Below are 22,077 nucleotides of genomic sequence, written 5' to 3' on the forward strand. Positions count from 1 at the left end.
ATGATTAAATATATGTCATTTGCTATTCTGTGCTTTCATCAATGGCTAAATGCTACTCAATGCCTGGTGATCTGTGTGGCTGTGTTTGTGTGTGGGGTTTCTTTTCCTGACTGAATTAAAAATAAAAGGAATAAAAGTGTAATCTGGGAACACCACCATCTGGAACACTAATACTTGCTGAGCAGGGAAAAGAGAGCGAACGAAGCACAAATTGTTCTCTATTTATGTTGTCCCCAAAGGAATTTGCATCACTTCTGCTTACAGCCCAGTAGTCAGAAGGACACTGCCAAGATTCCCATCTACATGGGTTGGGGAAAGAATTGGATAGAAGAAACTCTTGCAAATAGAGTTCTTGGATTAATGCAACCATTTACCTAGTAGTTGACCAAAATGTGCTACACTCTTCAGAGTCTAATTATAAAAGCATTGTGGGGCTATAAACAACATTTGATAGTAGATGCCATTGACTTGGTTCTGACACAGCAACTCATGCATCAGAGAAGAAAACACTGCCGAGCCCAGTGAGCCATCCTCACAATCGTCCCTGTGCGGTAGCCCATTGTTGTTATCACTGTGCCAATCCCTCTCATCGAGGGCCTTCCTCTTTTGTTTCAAATTATCAAGAAACTAAAGGAATGCAAAAGAGAGGAGAATTGAACAGTTTACTAAACACCAATGGAAGAGCAATCATCAACTTCGAAGCTTGATGTAAAGTATAGCTCCATAGAAACAGCAGTCATCAGGAATTAGAGCAAGATTTAGAGCTATAAGATTCAACAGTATAAAGACAATATGAATGTGTCTGGAGACCTCCTCAAAAGAGACAGAAAGAAAATAATAATGTATTAGTCTCTGGAGGAGAAATACTAAAAGTGAAATACAACAGAATCACAGTTTTGTGATTTTGAGTTATGGAAAGTTGAAACAATTTGATATAAAAGTAAAAATATCAAATGAGAAGGAAGAAAGAAAAGAGCAAAGTGGAGTCAGGAGGCACTCTAAACTTTGTCCTTGACTATAAAGTACCTGGAGCAAATAGAATAAATGATGGAGTAAAAGAGGTGACCAGGAAACAGCTCAAGAAGACAAAGCAAGGCCACAAACAGTCCTTGAACTAGAGTCTTTTCTTTCTTGTTTTGTCAGTGGTTTGTTGTTGTTTTGTTGTATATTGCTGCTTAGTTTTGCTCTGTCTTGTTTTTGTGCATGATATTATCTCTACAGGTCTAAATAAGATAAGCTATATGACCAATCTGGAGGAGAAATCTGGAGCAACAGTTCCGGGGGACATGGGAGAAGGGGAGATGGGGAAAAGGTAGTGGAGTTAACAAACCCAGGGACAAGGGGGCAACAAGTGATCCAAATCAGTGGTGAAGAGGGTATAGGAGGCTTGGTAGGGCATGATCAAGGGTAATGTTACTGAGAGGAATTACTGAAACCCAAATGAAGACTGAGCATGATAGTGGGACAAGAGGAAAGTCAAAGGAAATATGGGAAAGAGCTAGGAGGCAAAGGACATTTATAGAGATCTAATTAAAGGCATGTACATATGCAAATATACTTATATATGAGGATGGAGAAATAGATCTATGTATATATATTTATAGGCTTAGTATAAATAAGGTAGCAGAAGGATGTTGGGTCTCCACTCAAGTACTCCCTCAATACAAGAATACTTTCTTCTATTAAATTGTTATTCTATGATGCTCACCTTCCCAACACAACCACTAAAGACAAAGTGAGTGAATAAGCAAATGTGGTGAAGAAAGCTGATGGTGCCCGGCTATCAAAAGATATAGCATCTGGGGTCTTAAAGGCTTGAAGGTAAACAAGCAGCTATCTATCTCAGAAGCAACAAAGCCCACATGGAAGAAGCACACCAGCCTGTGTGATCACGAGGTGCTGAAGGAATCAATTATCAGGCATCAAAGGACAAAAATATCATATCATTGTGTGCTCACCTCCCTGATATGATCACTGAAGAAAAACGGGTGCATAAGCATATGTGGCGAAGAAAACTGATGGTTCCAACTATCAAAAGGTATAGTGTCTGGGGTCTTAAAAGCTTGAAGGTAAACAAGCAGCCATCTAGCTCAGAAGCAACAAAGCCCACATGGAAGAACACACCAGCCTGTGCAATCACAAGGTGTTGAAGGGATCAGGTATCAGGCACATTCAAAATAAAAAAAAAATCATATCATAGTGAATGAAGGTGGGGAGTATGGAGTGGAGACCCAAAGCCCATTTGTAGGCCACTGGACGTCCCCTTACAGAAGGGTCTAAGGGAGGAGACGAACCAGTAAGGGTGCGATGTAGCAACAATGAAACATACAACTTTCCTCTAGTTCCTGAATGCTTCCCCACCCACTATCATGATCCCAAGTCTACCTTACAAGTCTGATGAGACCAGAGGATGTACATTGGTAGATAGGAACTGGAAACACAGGGAATTCAGGGCAGATGATCCCTTCAGGACCAATGGTGTGAGCGGCAATACTGGGAAGGTGGGTTGGAAAGGGGGAACCAATTACAAGGATCTACATGTGACTTCCTCCCTGGGGTACGCACAACAGAAAAGTGGGTGAAGGGAGACATTAGCCAGGACAAGATGTGACAAAATAATAATTTATAAATTATCAAGGGTTCATGAGGGAGGGGGGAACAGGGAAAGAGGGGGAAAAAGAAACTGATGCCAGGGGCTTAGGTGGAGAGCAAATGTTTTGAGAATGATGAGGGCAATGAATGTACAAATGTGCTTTTCACAATTGATATATGTATAGATTGTGATAAGAGTTTTATGAGCTTCTAATAAAAGGAATAAAAAAAGACAAAACAAAATAATAAAAGTACAAAGACCTAGAGGTAGATAATTAAAACAAACAGTATATTTCAAGCTGAAAAACTGAGAAAAAAATTCAAGCCTTGATTTGAAATATTGAAGGATTCTATGTGCAAAGTATTGAATGATTTAGGGAACATCAAAAAAAGATGGAAGAATAAAGAGAGTCACTGTACCAAAATAATTAGGTCATGTTCAACTATTTCCAATGTTAGAAGATGTGTTAGACCGGGTTGACTAGAGAAATAAATCTGGTGACCCTTGTATATGTATATGAAAGGGATTTTTGTCAAGAAGTAATTGTATATCAAGAAAGCATCCCAGCCCAGTCCACCTTCAGTCCATAAGTCCACTACTAGTGCATAAATCCCCCTTCAGACACACATCCACATATAATAATGCAGAATTCAGAATGCTCACAAGCCAGTGGGTGTAGAGTCATGTGGGTCCCAGGTTGGTGATGACATGGCAGGACTCCGGCAGCAAGAAGGTGAAGCTGGAGAGAGAGAGCAGTTCCCAGTGACTCACACCCTTACACAGTTAAGCAGTCATTGTATTGACTGGAGTGACTTGATTGACAGGTTTGACTCTGCGATTACACTTTCAGACATCCTCATGTTGAAATAAAATTATCTAAGTCTCACAGAAGATGATCAAGAACTGATAATATAAAGTGGAGGAAGTCAAGCTGCAGCAAACAATTAAAGAAAAGAAATGATCCAGAATAATGGAATATAAATTGAAATGGAAAAAGAAAGCTGATACAGTTCTGGATGTAACTACCTAGTTTATAGTCTACATCAAGATATTTAAAAGATGACAATAAAAAAGATTCATATTTGTGTTCATTCCAAAGAAAGACAACTCAAAAGAAGGTAAACACTACTAAGCAATATCTCTAATATAACATGTATGTAAAATATTGCTGGCTGTAATTAAAAATTAATTGCAACAATACATAGAGCAGAACTATGAGAAATGAATGCTGAATTCAGAAGATGAATGGAATGAGGGACATTATTACTGAGGTCATATGGATGAAATGCATTCTTCTATGCTCTTCCTTTTTCAATATCCTGCTTTCACATGCTTATGACCTTATTCATTCACTTCCCTTGAGTCATTGCCAACTCATAGTAACCCCACGGACAGGGTAGAACTGTGAGTTTCTGAGACTGTACCTCTTTACAAGAGTGGAATATCCGTCTTTCTCCCATAGAGTGGCTTTAAACTCCTGGTATTTCAGTTAGCAACTTAACAAATAAGCATTATGCAACCAAATGATGGAAAATACAGTAGCTTGTGTCAGGTGCACCTTAGTCCTCAAAGTAACCATCCTACTTTTCAACACACTGAAGAGGTTTTGTCCATTAGCAGATTTGCCTAATACAATGCTTCATTTGATCTCTTGACTCCTGCTTCCATGAGCATGGATTGTAGAGTGAAGCAAGACTAAATCCTTGACAATTTCAATATTTTCTCCATTTCACATTATGTCACCTACAGTAGAGTTGGGAAAATTTTGGTTTCCTTTACATTAAGTTGTAATCCATACTGAGGACTACAATCCTTGATCTTCATCAGCAAGTGCTTAAAGTCCTCCTCACTCTCAAGAAACAAAGTTGTGTCATCTACATATGACAGGTTGTTAATAAAATTTCCTCCAATCCTGATGTAGTATTCTTTGTAAACCTCAACTTCTCTGATTATTCACTAAGCGTACAGATTGAAAAAGTATAGTGAGAAGATAAAACCCTGACGCACACCGTTCTAGGTCTTAAACCATGCAGTGTTACCTTGCTCTGTCTGTCCAACCACCTCTTGATCTAAATACAGATCCCTCTGTCTGTCCAACCACTTCTTGATCTAAATAAAGATCCCTATGAGCACAGTGGTGTTGCTCTGCAATTCCTATTCTGCTCAAAGCGAGTCATGTCTTGTTTTGAGCCACCCTGACCAAGGTGTTTGCATAATCAATACAACACAAGTAAATATCCTTCTGGTTTTCATAGCTTTCGGGCAAGATTCATTTGATATCAGCAGTGATATTCCTTGTTCCATGTCCTCTATGAATTTTGCCGGAATTCTGGCAGCTCCTTTTCAAGGTACTGCTACAAAAGTTGTTCAATATCTTCAGAAAAATGTTACTTAGTGAATCTGTTTTATAATTTTCACATTCAGTTAGGACACCTGTATTAGTCTGGGTACTTTAGAGAAACAAATCCACAGCAATCCATATATAAGGGAGAGTTTTATATAAAGGTTAAGTGTGCATCAAGAAAACATCCCAACCCAGTGTTGCCCAAGTCCACAAGTCCAACATTAACCCATTAACCCATATGTCCAACACCAATCCACAAAGTCCTCCTCTATCTCACAAAACAGATGCAATGATGCTGACTGAAGGGGAAAAGCTGAGTCAGTGAATATATAAACATCTCAGTGCAGGCAGGAGTCTCCACACGGGATGCTTCAGCATCCAGGGCTGCATTTAGGTAGGTCCATGTGGCTTCTCCTCAGAGATGTCTTGAAGGAAGTCAGCCTTGCCAGCTGAAGCAGGGAGCTGCTAAGGCAGCTGCACCCTGGTGTGACCATCACAAAGCAAGGGACACAACAACTAGAAAGGGGAGGTTCACTGAGTCATTTATCCTCCACCCTTCAATTAATCCCACATGTGTTTATCGGCCAGGTTGGCACAATAAACTAACTCAGTCACTTTTCTTTAGAAGTGGTACAAATATGAGTCTCTCCCGTCAGTTTTCCAGTAGTAGTTTCTTAGACTTTTTTTTGGCATAGATGAGCATTTCCCTTGCTTCATTAGCTGGTGTTTCATAAATTCCTGGAGCCTAGTTTTTGGATAATGCTTTCAGTACAGCTTGTACTTATTCCTTCAGTATTATGGGTTCTTGCTCATATGATACCTCTTGAAATGGTGAAAATTGACTAGTTATTTTTGGGACAGTGACTCTGGGTATACTTTACCTCTCTTTGTTTCTTTTAATAGCATTATTTACATTTAATCCACACATCATACATTTTAATAGTTAAATCATATCAAAAGAGTTGTACAATCATCACCACAATAAATTTTAGAACATTTTCTTTATACTACTCACTGCTTTTAGTTCACCTCAACATTTTTCACCATGGCCTTAGATAATAATGAATCAATTTACTGTTTTTTTAAGAATTAACTATAATAGATTTCATATAGAGAAAATTATACAAAACATAAGCAAATGCAAATCTCAAGGAAAATGAAAAAAGAAAAACCTCAGTGAAAAAGAAAGTAGAAAACATTGACAGGAGAAACAACTTTAAAATCAGTCAAAAGGGAGATCAAATGATAGCTAAGCTGTCAATTTGTAACCTAACGACATCTGCCATAATCGCCATTGCCTTGTTCTATGTTTAAGAAAACCGTTGTTCGCCTCCCTGGACTGTGGTCAGAGGACTTTCCCTGGAGGCATAGTCCATATGGGTATCCTGCTAATGGATTTTGGCTTCCATTGTCATTCATAAGCTCTGTAAATCAAGTGTGTGTGATTTAAACTTTTGATACCATTTCCTTCCTTGGATTTAGTTTTTAAAATACTTGGATCACAAACACCAAATGAGGCAGGCCTATCGATTCGGGCACACCCGCCTAAACCAGGGATTTTTCTGTTTTATTTATTTTTTTGTTTTAGTACACAGGCCTGCCCACATTCATGTTGCTATAGCAACAGAACTACAGCAGTCACACCCAAACCTCAATTTAGTCTTTTGTTTCTTTTTTCTTCTCTGCACATCTATACTTTTTTGTCCCTTTTCCCAAGGAAAAACTAAAGGAATTTGTTAAAATAAGACTAGAATTACAAAAAAAATATTAAATGAATCACTATAGATAAAGAATCAACAACAAAATCAGACAAACTCAAAAGCATGATACAGCCTAATACCACCCTGAAACCAACACAGAGAAAACAACACTCAAGACAGCCTAGAAATAGAGGAGGAACAAATACACCAATAGAAACCCCCCAAAAGGAGGAGTTGGGGGAAGAATCTAAGTACAAACACAGAAAAAGGACAGTAATAAATCTGCATATGTTAACAATGACACTGAATGTCAATGGATTGAATGAACCAATGAAAAGATACCGAGTAACATACTGGATTAGAAAACAAGACCCATCTACAAGCTGCTTCCAAATGACGCCAGAAACTCAAAGAAAAATAGACTGAAAATCAAAGGATGTTGAAAAATCTACCAAGCCAATGAAAACCAGAAAAAGGCAAGAGTGGCAACAATAATTTCTGATAAAACAGACTTCATGGTGAATAACATAATGAGGGACAAAGAGTGCACACTACATAATTGTCAAAGGAAAAGTACACTAGACCATACAGCCTTAGTAAACATATACGCACCCACTGAAAGTCCCTCAAAACAGATCAAACAAATTCTCACAGAGTAGAAAATATAAATAAATAACTCAACAATGATAGTAGGAAACTTTAATGCATTACTCACAAGGAAAGGCAGATCATCAGAAAAGAAATTCAAAAAAGAAATAGAAGAGGTAAACAACACAATTAACCAACTCAATGTCCTAGATATACACAGAGCACTCCACCCAACATCATCGTGGCACATATTCTTATCTGGTACACACAATGCATAATCTACAATAGGTCACGTGTTAAGCCATCAAGCAAGGCTGAACAAATTGAAAAACACTCAGCTCCCACAATCCATTTTCTAGTATTACAATTGCTATAAAACTAGAATCAGTAATGTTGAGAGCAGAAAATAAAGACAAACTCATGGAGACTGAAAAACTTAAAATACGACTAGGTAACACATCCAATTTAATCAATTTTAGAAGGCCACCAGCTTCTTCAAAGCAACCACTTTTTATCAACAGCACAAACGACAACTATATACATGGACTTCTCAAAAGCTTTAGTCCATCCATGACCATATAAACGCCCTCTGACCTAAAGGGGTCATCTTCTGGCATTATATCTGACAATGTTCTGTTGCCATCCATGAGGTCTTCAGTACTTGGCAATGCTTTCCTGCTATTTATAAAGTTTCAGTGCTTATTCCTTGGAAGTGGGCAGCCTATTCCTTCTTTGTAGTCTGTTCTTAGTCTGGAAGCCCTGCTAAAACCTGTTAACTTGGGGCAATGCTGCTTGTATTCGATGCTGCTTGTAGTTGCAGCATCATAGCAACCGACGAGCCTTCACAGTATGATAACTGAAGGAAAGGACCATACATTGCCAAGATAATGATCAAATCCATCTTGCAGTAGTTACAGTCAGAGCGTTCCTTTTAAGCAAGGACGGTGAGACTGTGCCTTTGTGCCACGAGCATGTTATCAGGAGAGACCAGTCTCTTGAAAAGGGTATCATGTTTGGAATAATGGAGGTTCAGTGAAAAAGGAGAAGACCCTTACTGAGATGGATTACAATGTGGCTTCAACAATGCATTCAGACATACAATTGTGAGGATAGTAAAGGCCAGATGTATTCTGCTGGGTATAGAATTTTAAGAGCAGGATCTTATTCAGTGGTAGTAAAATAACAAAACTAACAATACTTCTAGACATCAATTTCTAAAACCAGTTATCTATTAGGAGTAAAAGACCTTATCACCAAGATTTTGATACCCAAAAAGGTCTAAAAATGGTACAAGAATAACTACCATTGCATAAGTTATTCATATAACTCTGATATATCCAAACCTAGGACTTCATAATCCTTTTCAGAGTAAAAATGATTGAATAAGGGGAAAATATACCACAGTGACAAACATTATGGATCTTTGATGGCTTGTGGACTATGAACTGAACCTGATGACCAAAAGGTCAGTGGTTCAAACTCACTAGACACTCTTCTAGAGAAGTATGACGTGATCTAGTCCCATAAATATTTAAAGTTGAGGAAACCCAAAGGGGCAGTAGTATCTTACCCTAAGGGTTGCTCTGAATTGATATAGACTCTATGGCAGTGATGATTTATTTTCCTTTTTAAAATTTTATTTGAACTCATAGATATCTGGTTTTACTACCTACTAGCTTTAAATTGTTGGTTAAATAATTGACCTGTCTGGTTTCCAGTCCCATAATTATAAAATTGAGCTAACTGTAGAATTTAACTCAAAATTTTTGTGAAGTTAAATTATGTCTGGACTAAGGATGGCTCAATAAATGTCCTCTTAATATAATAATTATTTAATTTGTATTATAAACTTCTGCAGAGTATACATGGTAGGTTTTTAAATGTAGTTTGTGATTTACATGAAGGAATTATTAAGTGAATAAAGTGAACTTTACAGAAGTTTTTTCAGTAGTAATTTCTGAAGGAGTGCTCTTTTACATGAAAATAAATATTATAAAAATGCATAGATTTCCAAAAACGTTTGTGCCAACATAGATTTATACTAACATGCTACATATAACATGTCTAAACAGGATATCGCTTGAGGTACTAAGAAGCCTCTATCAGTGGATATCAATCCTGCTAAAATTGAAGGAAGAACACACACAATTTATGATGAACGTTGGGCAGAAGAGTAGGGAACTCATGAACACTTTCTAGCGAGGCCATACCTAAAATACTCCAAAGCAATCAGCAGTTTATAGATAGTTTCTTGTAAGAATTGAAGAGGGAGTGTTGAATATTGTGAAGCCTACAGAGGCAGCATATTCACAATTTTTAAGAAACAAAATAATCTTGCTTGTATCCTAATTGAAGAAAATGAATTAATAACACCAGAAGCAATAGCCAATACAATAAACATCTCAACTGGTTCACCTTACACAATTCTGACTGAATATTTAAAGTTGATCAATCTTTCTGTTTGATGGGTGCCAAAACTGTTGCACTCAGATAAACAGCGCACAAAAGCAGACATTTCTGTGGACATTTTAATCATGTGTGATCAATATCTGGAAGCATTTCTTCAAACAATTGTAAATATGAGGTAGAAAATGGCTTAACCAGAAGACCCTTAAAAGCAAATCACAATCAAAGCACTGGTTACCAAAAGGAGGAAGTGGTCCACTCAAGCAAATGTCATGGCGGCTGCCTCCTGGAATACTCAAGGAATTGTGCTTGATGAATTTCTAAAGTGCCCCAAAAAACCCCAATAATAGATGCTTACTATGAGGGTCAGGAGACAGATGGGCTTTCTGCCCCATAAACAGTCACAGTCTCAGAAATTCAGAGAGGCATCATTATAAATGGGCATCGACTCTATAGGGTCGCTACCCTATAGGGTCGCTATAAATGGGCATCAACTCCATGTCCATGAGTTTGGTTTTAGATTATATGAGGGTTTGGGGAAAGTTAGACAAAGTTTTTGTAGGAAAAGACCCTGGAAAGCTTCCCCAAGAGTCTTTCTCCACTTGAACAATACTACTGTTCATTCCTCTTATAAAATGAGGACAATTTTGTAAGTGTTTGGATGGGAAATTACTAGGCATACGTCCTAAATCCTATATTGATTCTTTCTGATTTCCTACTTCCTAACCTTAAGAAGTGTACCCGCCTTTTTTCAGTTAACAGTGTAAACAAGACTTCTTTGATAAGGTCACATTCTCAGAGCCCTGGATTCTTTAGGGCTGGCCTGAATGGCTGCTGGTAGTGTAGTGGTTACTCATTGGGCTACGACCTGCAGGGTCAGCAGTTCCAAACTACTAGCAACTCTTTGCGACAAAGACTGGGCTTTCTACTCCTGTAAACAATTACGATCTCAGAAACCCACAGTGGGTCACTCTGAGTCAGTATTGACTCGATGGCAGTGAGTGAATTGCTGCAATCAACTTATAAAAATGCATTGCACTTAATGGGCTTATTTTGAGAAATAATTAGCATTCATAATGACAGCTGTAGCCATCATTAATCTAACCAGTTTTTATATTCTAGGCCATTACACATAGTTTCTCATCACTGTCTCACAACAAACCTTTGTGGTGGATAGCATTGTCCTATGACAAAGGAGGATGCTTAAGGACAGGTGACCTAGTTATCAGGCTTGCATCAGCATATCCCTGTGTGTGTCCATATCGGTGTGACCATCTTTTACACAGGAAGAGCTCGTTGTGGCTGTACTTTTCCGAAGCTGGCCCTTCCACCTGTGTGCTGTTTATTGGTTTTTGTTTAGTACTTTGTACTTGAGAGATTTCTTCTCTCCTGTCCCCATATGGCCCTCCATCATTTGTATTTTACCTTATGGCACAGCCACCTCTAACACTCTTTGTCCTAGAACCATGCAAAAGTTTATATACTATGTAATCTGATTTCTACTCTCCCTACTCTACTGCAACTGCAGCTGTCCAAGTATGAACAATCACGATGGAGCTGAAAGAGTATCAAAAGTAAAGTTGAATCACAATTATTGTGCCTTCAACAATAGTTCTATAAGCCCCAGAAAACTGTTTAATCTATGGAACCACCATTCTGAAGAGTGCTATAATAATACCATTCTGAAGAGTGCTATAATAAGTTCCTATCTCAGATAGTGAGTGGATGGATTTTAAGAGGCCATGCAAATAAAAATTATTTTGAAACTACAGATAAATTTAGAATATTCTCTCATTGGTTTTTACTTTCCAATATAATAACCTTATCTAAGTCATTACCTGATGGTCTCTTCATAGTACCACACCACAGAACACATTCCAACCAAGTCCCACTTTCTCTTTCAAACTATTTTGTGAGTTTTACCTCCGTATTTCCTTCTTTCTTGTCCTCCATTTTTAAACATAGTCAATTTTATCCCCCATATTTTAAAACACCTTTGTTATTTGTCTCCTTGATTCTCCTGGTGACTTCTTATTATTCAAGTCCAAGATGAAATAGTCCAGATCCCATACTCCATGTGCTTCCAGACATAAAGTGGTCCTTGTAACCTGCCCAAACCCAGACGTTATACCCTTTTATCTACCCATTTTTCTAGCTATTCCTTTCAAATCCAATGGGTCCTGCCAAGGCCTCAGCTTACTGACTCTTGGGGAGCTACTATTATGACTGCTCTGCTTTAAGCTCTCTTCATCTTTGTGTTCTATGTTTTCCATGCTTTCGTTTAGGTTTATTTTCCTTTGTTCTTCCATAAAGTGTTGACAATCTCCACGGTTCTATCCTTAGTCCTCTTCCCTATACATTCAAAAATATAGATCTCAAATAAGATAAGCTAGTCCCATGAGATAAGGGAAGTTACATTTATAATGATGACACCTTCCAAAATGACATTCAGAGACTTTTGGAAAATCCTCTAGTGTATTCCTACATAAATATTTTTTTAAAAACACTCCCCTCCTTTTTCACAGTGTCTTTTATTGGTTTATTTGTTTGTTTTTCCCTTTGGGAATGGGGGAGGGAGTTATTGTGGTAAGTATATATAGGGAATTATATATTTCATCAACATTCACATGTACATGAAATTAATTATGTTCTTCATCTAATTCCACCAGTTCGAAGCCAATAGGCACTCAATGGAAGAAAGGCATTTCTACTCCAACCAAGAGTTATAGTCTTAGAATCCCACAGGGCCAATTCTGCCTTGTGCTGTAGGGTCAGTCACTATGAGTTGGCATTGACTCAATGGCAGTGAGTTTTCTTTTTTTGGTATCAGTAATTATCCCTTGTCCTGCCATCTTCCACCTATCTAGAAGTTATTAATTCTTCTTTGTCCACCAGTTTCCCAAGTCCTCCCAGGAACTCAAATCATAATTTGTTTCCTCTCTCTGAATCTCTGTTATTAGAGTCTCTGGTATACATAGTTTAAAATATCAAACAAAGGTATGGCTTTTTGTTCTTCAGAGATCCGTCCCTTTCCTCGCAGATGTTTGGCTCAGAATTTATTTAATGTAGATGACGTTACTAACCAGCCAAAATCGGGCGACTTTCCCCAAGAATATCCAGTCTAAGTAGCTTTCTTGATAAATAGAATTTGGACTCAGTGACAGTTAATCATTCTGGCCTAATCATTTGACCTGAGAAAAAAATAAAGAGAGAAGAAAAGCGATATCACAATTTTTTCCAAGCGCACAATGAAGCAGTAAGATCCTGATTTACAGATGCAGACAGAGAAAACGAAGCAGATGCGCAGCAGACTGAAGAAGACAGGACTCTTAAAAGCAGCTGCCGGCAAGTTTTAGAGAGTTTCCACTTTCCTCTCTGCAGGTTTTGGAATGTTGTGCTGTGTGTGCTGCCTCAGGCAGGAACAGTCTGGTAGCCTTCTAACCTCTCGCTTGTGTCATAGTTGGAAGTGATTTTCTGATACTGTTAGGGAAAGAAACTTTACCTAGCCTCCAATCTTTACAATTAACACCCTGCTAACTGTACATACCCATGACAAGCGTGGACAGCTTATGTTTTCCCAGTTAGAACATAAAGCATTTTAAGTTGGGAAGTGAGTCCGCTCATTAGTTTATCTTCTTGCCCCTCTGATACGTCCTTTCTTGTAAAAGCACTGGGGACACAAACCCATCGAGGCAAGTTCTCTGTGGGCTTGTTCTCTGCCCTTCTTCACAGCCTCCCACAGAGCTGTGACTGCAGCTTACACTCTCATATTGGAGTTCCATGGATACGTATTTGATTCCCTAGGCTCATTCCTTTCAACCACATGCATTCACATCTTAAAACACAGAAATTATATTTTTAAAAACAAGCAACAAGGCACGTTGGGTTAAACAGACAGCGAAAAAGAGCAAAGCCTTCAAGATAGGACACTGAAAAAAAATCCCTTCTCATAAGCATTTTTCCCTTAATCTAGTATTTTCATCACCTTTTAAAATATTTGCCCAAGATTAAAAAATGGGGTTGAAGGAGATTATACTCACATCTTCAAATCACAGATACGATGGGTCAATTATCCCTTCATTTGAAATTCTTTGTAGAAAATAACGATTGTATCCAAATTTTGCTTTAGTCACCACTGAGCGGAAAGGTCTAGGCTTGAGAGTTGAACAGAATATGGATCCTTGATTTGTTATTGATTATGTTAGCATGAACTTGCTACTTTTATCCCTCGGTGTACTGGGTGGCCAATTAAAATAGTGTCTATTACAAGCAATTGTACTAAAAAGAGGAGCTGCATTAGGGAATCATTCTAAAGCCCTGCGGGGTGCAGGACTTGTCATTGCTAGTTGCCACTGAGCGGATGCTGTAGAGCGGAACAGCTCCTGTGGGGGTTCAATCCCGTGGCCTTTCTGAAGCAGAGCACCATGCCTGCCTCCCGAGGTGCCACCGCGTGTGTTCGAACCGCAATCTTTTGGTTAGCAGTAGAGGGCTTACTGTTTGCCCTACCCAGGAACCTAAATATAGCCATAGAAAGACTAATAACAAAAAAATATATCCTACTTTCCAATTTGAATAGAATTTGGCTGAGTGTGAAAAGAAACCTCCGGGATCTAAAATATCCCTCCATTTGTAAGAAGATGCTCTATTATCCAGGCTCCTTTCCAGACAATATTCCACCTATCTTCCATTTAGCCTTTCAATCTTTTTTCGGGTTTCTCTTGAGGCCAGAGTGCCACCTGGGTTAAATTGTGTGATAATTCTGTGCTATGAACATCTCTCTTGAGGAAGTTGAATCAAATTCCAACTCTGTGACTGGGTCTTGGGGAAAGAAAAGCCGCCACCTGCGAACTCATGATGTCAATCTCTTGTAGCTGCGTGTATGCTACTGATAAAGACCTTGAAGCAAGACAGGACAGGCTTGTGACGGACATCAGAGCATTTCACAGTCCATGTGTTAGGAGTGATCACTGTCACCACTGGGGGTTCCTCATCTATGGTTCTGGACACTGATGGTTCAGTGATTGGATGGTGCCCTCCTCCACCACGGGCTGCAGGAGATCCAGGTCCAGTTCTTGCCAATGTAACGCATGGGCCGTCATCACTCACATGTCAGTGTTACTTGTTTCGATGAGGCTGGAAAAGTTTCAGCCAAGCTTAAGATGGACCAAGGAAATTAAGATGGACTAAGGAAAAAAGCCTGGCAGTGCACATATGAAAGTAAGCCAATAAAACCCTCTAACACAATTCTTATACAGACTTCCTCCTATATGCTTTAGACATGTGATCAGCAGAGAACACTGGAAGGCACCTAACAACAACAATATACAAGTCATCATGTGGATGGCCCTGGACCAGGGAAGTGGAGGGAGGGAGAGCAAAATTATTTTTATTTGTCTTCAATAAGGTTTTTCTATGTCACAAAATAGGAAGTTATGTCTGTTTTAAGGTTTGGAGTAAATGAAGAGATGCCTTGCCTGGGAAAATGCTCCCCCATCAATTTCAATATCACAATGAATTATAGATAAATCCCATTTCCTTCTGATCTTCTTTACATGACAGCCCCAGTGATCTTTTTTTGAGAACCCAAATCTAATCATGTAATTCTTGATTAAAATCGTCTAATGCACATTACCCTCAGGATAATGCACACAGTTAAAGGGCCACTATTTTCCCGAATTGTGCTCACTTTTAAATGTTGTAAGAGTGCAACTGATAAGCATGACACATACTGAAAAATCTGCGATTTTGTCACCATATTCTGAACTCAAACCCTCAGTGCATAAACTCATAAATGTAGCTTTTACAACAGTGATGTATTCTTTCAACGGTGAAATTGCTGGTGAATGGCAAGCAAAACACAGCTTATTATATACTCAGCTCTTCTTTCTTCACCTTTTCCAGATGTTTTCCTGCCTAGAATACACCCCAGGGCAGACTAACCTAGAGGGATGTGCGCTAGAGCATTGTGGGTCTGCTGCTTTAGACTGATGTTCTCTTTTATGGGCACTCGTATGTGCAACTGCAGGAAAGGGAAAGATACTCCCAGCTTTACAAAGTCAAGTCTGAATGCAAAGTAAACAAACAAACACAGGAATATTTCTGTAGACTAAACTGTGGTTTTATATATTTGACATATCAAGCTTTATGCACATGTTATTAAATTCCTCAGAAGGCCTAGAACTTATATTTTTAAACAGAGGTTCCAAAGTGAATCCTGCTGAAGAATTGTATCTGTTCCTACAAAGAGGTTCAGGGGAAAAAAATCCTATCTTAGAGATTAGAATACTAGTAGTGATTAATGGAATGTAACTGGTTACTAGCATCATTATTATATAGGTTTGCTATAAAATGCCAAGATAGAGAGCATGAACCTAGCTCATTGCTAAAATAAATAAGGACATGGACACAGAAGCACTATGGAACAGTAATAAAGAGTATTAATTATCAGAATAGCTGCCCCAAACCTCAGTTTTATGAAAGCAGAGCTTCTGATGAGGTATTGCACACAAAGGATAAGTCATAGAGGCGAGGAAGAAAAGTCATAGAACAGAAGAGTAACAGTGACTGCTAATCAATATCATTGTAGCCTTGTCAGATGGAGCCAACCTCCCCCCCTTATTGAATTTAACCCACACACTACAATCCAAACCAGAAGTAGCATGAATGTCCTACTTCACCACTGTCTCCTTGCCCCTGCTCTTGCCAGCTCATTTCTTTATCAGTTGAAAAACAGAAGAAATTACTGACTCAAATATACTGTAAATAAGGTCACGGAAGAGATTTTGAGGTGAAAGGGAAAATATTATGTCATTCATTGTGAGTAGGGCATCCCAGCTCCACCCTGGTTCTCCCTTCAGCCTCCTTGCATTGATCCATGGATAATATAGGCCAGTTGCCCGCAGACACTAGCTAAGGAGTAGATTCCTAACCCCAGCCCTGTGCAAAAGGTAAAGAATAATTTTCTCTCTATCTTTTATAAAACCCAAGTCATCCTAATGATGTAGTGGGCTACCCACTGGCTACCAATCACAAGGTCAGTGTGTTGAACCCACCCACTACTTCCACGAGAGAAAGAGGAAGCTTTCTGTTGTGGTTAAGAATACTCCCTCAGAAATCTACAGAGGTAGTTCTACTGTCTTATATCACCTGGATGGCAGGACGTGAGTTTGCATAAACCGTCTACTAGCGTACAAGATAGAGAAATTATCTTACCCACTGCAGTTTATATATGCTTGGCCATGCACCACCGTCAACTATCATTGCTTTGTTTGAGTCCCTTGTTTTAGTCAGGTACCGCTCCATCTCACTAAAGGTGCCACTCTTTTGCTCTGACCTCTAATTTACCCAATGAGGTAAAGGTGAGTAGTCTCATGTAAAACAGGTGAAGATTACTGTGTATCTACTGAGAGACTCTGGCAAATTGAATACTCCCAGGCCCAGGACTGGGCAGTGTTTAATTCTGTCAAACCTCAGGCTGCTACGAGTGAGCAGTGACTCAGTGGCACCTTCCAACGACAACATCCATCTAATAGTATCAATATTTTTCAACAGCACAAAAAAAACAAATGATTTCATTCCCAAGCTAACATGGGTGAGACTACTTTTTTATTATCACATCCAAACCAGAAATAATGCTATAGAATGAATGGTGTATATTATTTTTAATGATTTTTCTTCACTACCTTAATGCTTTTCAGATAAAACATCAAAAAGAAAAAGCATCGTAGGAAAAAAGTCATGGACAATGAGTTACTAGGATAATAGAATATTAATACTATATATAGAATTATCCCTATTTACTTTACTATGTCTCTGGAGGTCACTAATTTTATAACAGTCTGATAAGTTTATCTCATGTAGACCCATAATTTGAATCATACTGTTCAAATTTGTCTATCAAATACATGTTATATTAGTTACAATTATCAAGAAAATACATCAATTTGCCATTTCCCTTTTATTGTTGCTGTGTTAGTGTTTGTGCACACTAACAAACATGAACATTTCCATAGTTTTTTTAATTTATGTTTTTATCATTTAAAGTTAGATGGGGTTTACATTTCAGATGAACCTGAATTCTAGACTCTACCCTGTTAATCTGATCTCCAATCAGCCCCCCCATCTTTGATTTCCCCTCTTCCTCTTTTGGATTATTTTACAGACCCACCAGGATTTCTTTTAAAATATTTTTAATCATCAAAGTAAAATGAACTTATGTCAGCTGCCAAAGGCCATGCGGCATTGCATGCTATAATGTCTATATAACTATCCTACCAATTCTGGCTTCATTTTCTCACAAAAAGAGTATAAATTCCCAAGATAAAATTTTCCATAGATATTTTGCTGGATACTGGTCCTAAAAGAAATGAAAGCCTGTAGCTTAAAAGAAGTAAAGCTTTGCACAGGCCATCAATAGCAACAGTTCGTGTCCCTTTAACAGCACACCTAATCAATGAGTAGCACGCAGCTCACAGTGCAATCACACTTAGGTGGAAGAGAGGGGCGTACAATAAGGCGCCCACCATAACCTCAGACACCAGAGGGATGCTATCAGTCTTTGGAAATAAGAAGTGCCCTGCTTTGCAAAGTACCTTCGCATCGAGCAACGGAAATGGCTAGATAGAAAAGGAAACAAGCTTTGCAGAAAATCACTAAAAGAAGCAGAGCATCTCTGACAGCTGCCCCCAAATCTCCCTTATGTTCTGACATCCATGGCCATTTTTAATATTATCACCAAGACACCTCCTTTAGAATTGCTTAGCAGAACAGCGCAGCCCCACCCTTTTGGCTGTATTATATAAGATCTCAGTCTCACTAAGAAGTATGAGGGAATCGGAGTGCCCAAAGTGTGCCTGGCACGTAACAGTTGCTTAATAATATTTGTTAAGACATTTTCTGCATCTTGTTCTCTGGAAGACCCTGGGTTGTATAAATGGTTAATCCCTAGACTACTGGCAGAAAGGTTAATGGTTCAAAACTACATAGAGGTACCTCAAAAGAAAGGTCTAGTGATCTGATTTTCAAATAGCACAGCTATTGAAAGCATCACAGACTAGTTCTTCTCCGCACACATTAACCACACAACATAAACTCACTGCCACCGAGTCTGTGCGGACTCATAGCAACCCTATAGGACAAGGTAGAACTGCTCCAGTTGGTTTCTGAAACTAACTGCTCATGGGAGTAAAGAGCCTCATCTTTTCCCCTCAGACTGACCAGTGGTTTCGAATTGCTGACCTACAGGTTACTGACCCAACTCTTAACCTCTGCATCTCCAGTTCCTTCTGCACATATCTGGTCATCATTACTCAGAGTTAATTGGATGACAGCTGGTTTGGATTTGGTTTTTTGTTGTTGTTATTCAATTAGGCATAAACTCATGTAGTCAACATTATTCTATTTTGAAATTTGTTTTCAATTGTCTCCATTACTATTTATTTGTTTTGTATCCCTGGCTTTGAAAGATTTGATCAACTAAGTATCAAAAATTAAGTAACAGCTTTCCATTTGTGTGTGTAATTTTAACAGTTCACCAAGAATAAGCACAACAATTTTACAACATTGAGTTCATACATAATTTTAGTTTTTAAAAATTCAACAGCCTTGGTTGTATTATCATCCTTAAGTATGTTATTCCTATTATTTAGACTTCTGAACTACTGAGAATAATACATGTGTTTTAATTACTATTTACATGGGTTTGCCAGTTGGGGAGCTATTGGTGTATGTCTGTGGGTCAGAGATGTGATGTATATCTGCATTCATTACATCGTTTAACACAATTGTGGCTAAATAGATTTAACAATGGTTCTCTTAATGAGATAGAGGGAAAGAGAAGTTGTATGTAGTGTTTCTCAGAACTTGGAGAACATGAGATAATAAAACAATAACAAAAACTAATCATAAATTTATTTTAGTATTGTTGATTAGCATTACATAATGACTGTGGTGAAACACAAACTTTATTGCCATCAATCGCTACTAACAAGCCAGGTATATTGAGGTTATGATAAATAGGGATGAATTTGTAAAGCTCCCAGTAATTGTCAACACTATGTGAGAAAGACCTTTTTTTTAAGTTGACAGCACAGAGATACATAAAATACTGACATATGGAGGACTGATTGGATTCTAGTTTCATTGGCAAGACAAAAGAAAAATGCTTACTATATATTATATGCTCAGCCTTAAATAAAAGTTATAAATATTAAAGAAAACTAGAAACCCAGGCCCTGACCTTTGCTGAGGAGATAGCAAAGTCATGAATGAAGAATTCACGATACAGGAGTCGATTTCCTCATAATTTCAACTGACACCTCTGTCGGCTGCTTGTGAACAAGGAATCTACTTGCTCCACCCCAGGGCCTCAGGTTAGACTTGTTTGTACCCTCTTCTATTCCACCGCTTCTGCCTTTTCAAGTCCATCTGATCTACTACCAGTTTAATTAACCTAAACTCAGACTTGAGTTTATCGCTCCCATACTCAACACATTTCAATGACTCTCATTCAATTTTAATGCATTTTATTCTTAACTCTTCAGCGCTGCGATAAAAGCCATAGAATTCAATCTTTTTTTGTACAAAATCATGTCCCAAGACTCCTCATTTTTTTCTTTGTGAATTTATACAACACAGCAAATTCTACTTTGGTTTTTGTTTATTTGGTTTTGAAATACCTCCAAAATAAGTTTTTTTGTTTAAATAGTACTATTATCTATTATAAGGAGTTCTGGTGGCACAGTGGGTTAAGTATTGAACTGAAGACCACAAGGTCAATGGATCAAATCCATCAGCCACTCTATAGGTGAAAGATGAGGCTGTGTGCCTACTCCTATAAAAATTTACAACCTCCTAAAGCCTAGGAAGCAGTTCTACTCTGTCCTTGAGGGTTTCTATGAGTCAGAATCAACTAGCAAAGAAGGTATATGCATCATTTACTATATAACTATGTGGGTGTGCTAAGACAGATGTACTTTGATTCCATCACTCCTTGCTATACTATGTAGAATACTGTGAAGCTGCTAGTTGGCACACATGAATTTTACTCCACTACTAGTGGCATTATGGGGAAGACATTGGGCTACTAACAAGGTTGGAAGTTCAAACCATAAGCCACTCAGAATGACGAGGCTGACTGTTTTTGTAAAAATTTACAATCTCAGAACCCCTATATGCAGTTGCTATAAGATAAAATAAACTATATGGTAATGGATGGGTACTAATCTGAAGGTTGTTTGTTTGAACCAATTCTTAGAAACATGGAAGTAAGGCCTGGAACTGTGTTTCATAAATATTAAAACCAAGAAAATACTATGGAGCAGATCTCGTCTATAACATATGGAGGCTGCGTAAGAATCAGTTGTACAGCATAGTCTGGTTTTTGGTTGAGCTATGTCTATGATACATAAGAAGCCGTTGTGGTGCAAAGAAATGACTGCTAATTGAAAGGTTGGTTGTTCAAGCCTACTCACTATTCCATGGGGGAGGGGGGGAGTCCTGGCTATCTGCTTCCATGAAGATTTCAGCATGGAAAAGTTTATGGGACAGTTCTGTTCTGTCCTATATAACTGTTATTAGTTGGACATAATGTAGTGTCCCGTAGCTGTAACCTATGACACTGTAGCTACTGTGATGCTTTAGGACATGAAGTCTATGTGCTCGCTGGAGTACAAGCTTTGAGGTCAGCAATTGAATTTCCTCCTGTGTACTAATAATTGGCTTTATCCAAGTACTAAAAGTCAGTATGAAATGGCATTTGATACTAAGAGTTACATTAATAGAATAAGACATTTGAAAGAAATTTAGAAAATGTTTGCTTCCAAACAATTTTGCATATGAGAACACTGAGATAAAGAAGGGTTAAATAATTTGGCCTAAGTGACAAACTATCAACAAGGCTTGGGCTCAGATGAACACTTAAATATTACTCTTAATATTTAAGAGTAATATTAGAATATAAAATTAATACTCTTAAATATTATTGCCAATATATAATGTTTTTAAGGCTCAAGTTTAAATTTTTATTGCATTAAATAAATATTTAAGAATATAACCTATCGAAATAAGACAGAAATTTTGTATTACTAAATAATATTTCTATTGGTCATTACCAAGGCTTTTAGAATGTGGTTTCTGATTTGCTGTGGACATGACCATAGACAATTTCCCAGGAGGTTTTTGTCTTTGCTACCTTGCTAGCAAATAACCGATTGGGGACATTGCTGAGATGTACACTACAAGAAATACTGAAGCTTCACAAATTTCCTCTAAGTTTTATCTTATACTCAATAAACGTTTGTTTCTGCTTTTTCAAGATCTGTGATTAATGCCTACTGAACGATGGTGGCGCCTTGAAAAGGGCTACCTTGAAAATGAACTTTTACAAGATTTTGAGCAACTAAATAGCAACAGATGGATGACAAAGACATGTAAAACTCATTAAATAA

The 22,077-nt window shown here is 38.1% G+C and overlaps 1 non-coding gene across 1 annotated transcript; it reads left to right on the forward strand.

The window, feature by feature from the left end:
• Positions 1 to 21,731: 21,731 nt before the first annotated feature.
• Positions 21,732 to 21,852, forward strand: LOC142431226 (small nucleolar RNA SNORA32). The gene has a single exon (XR_012780766.1). It is a non-coding gene; the product is annotated as a small nucleolar RNA SNORA32 (small nucleolar RNA).
• Positions 21,853 to 22,077: the final 225 nt, after the last annotated feature.

Source organism: Tenrec ecaudatus, chromosome 17 (assembly GCF_050624435.1).
Source record: "Tenrec ecaudatus isolate mTenEca1 chromosome 17, mTenEca1.hap1, whole genome shotgun sequence".
Classification (NCBI taxonomy): Eukaryota; Metazoa; Chordata; class Mammalia; order Afrosoricida; family Tenrecidae; genus Tenrec; species Tenrec ecaudatus.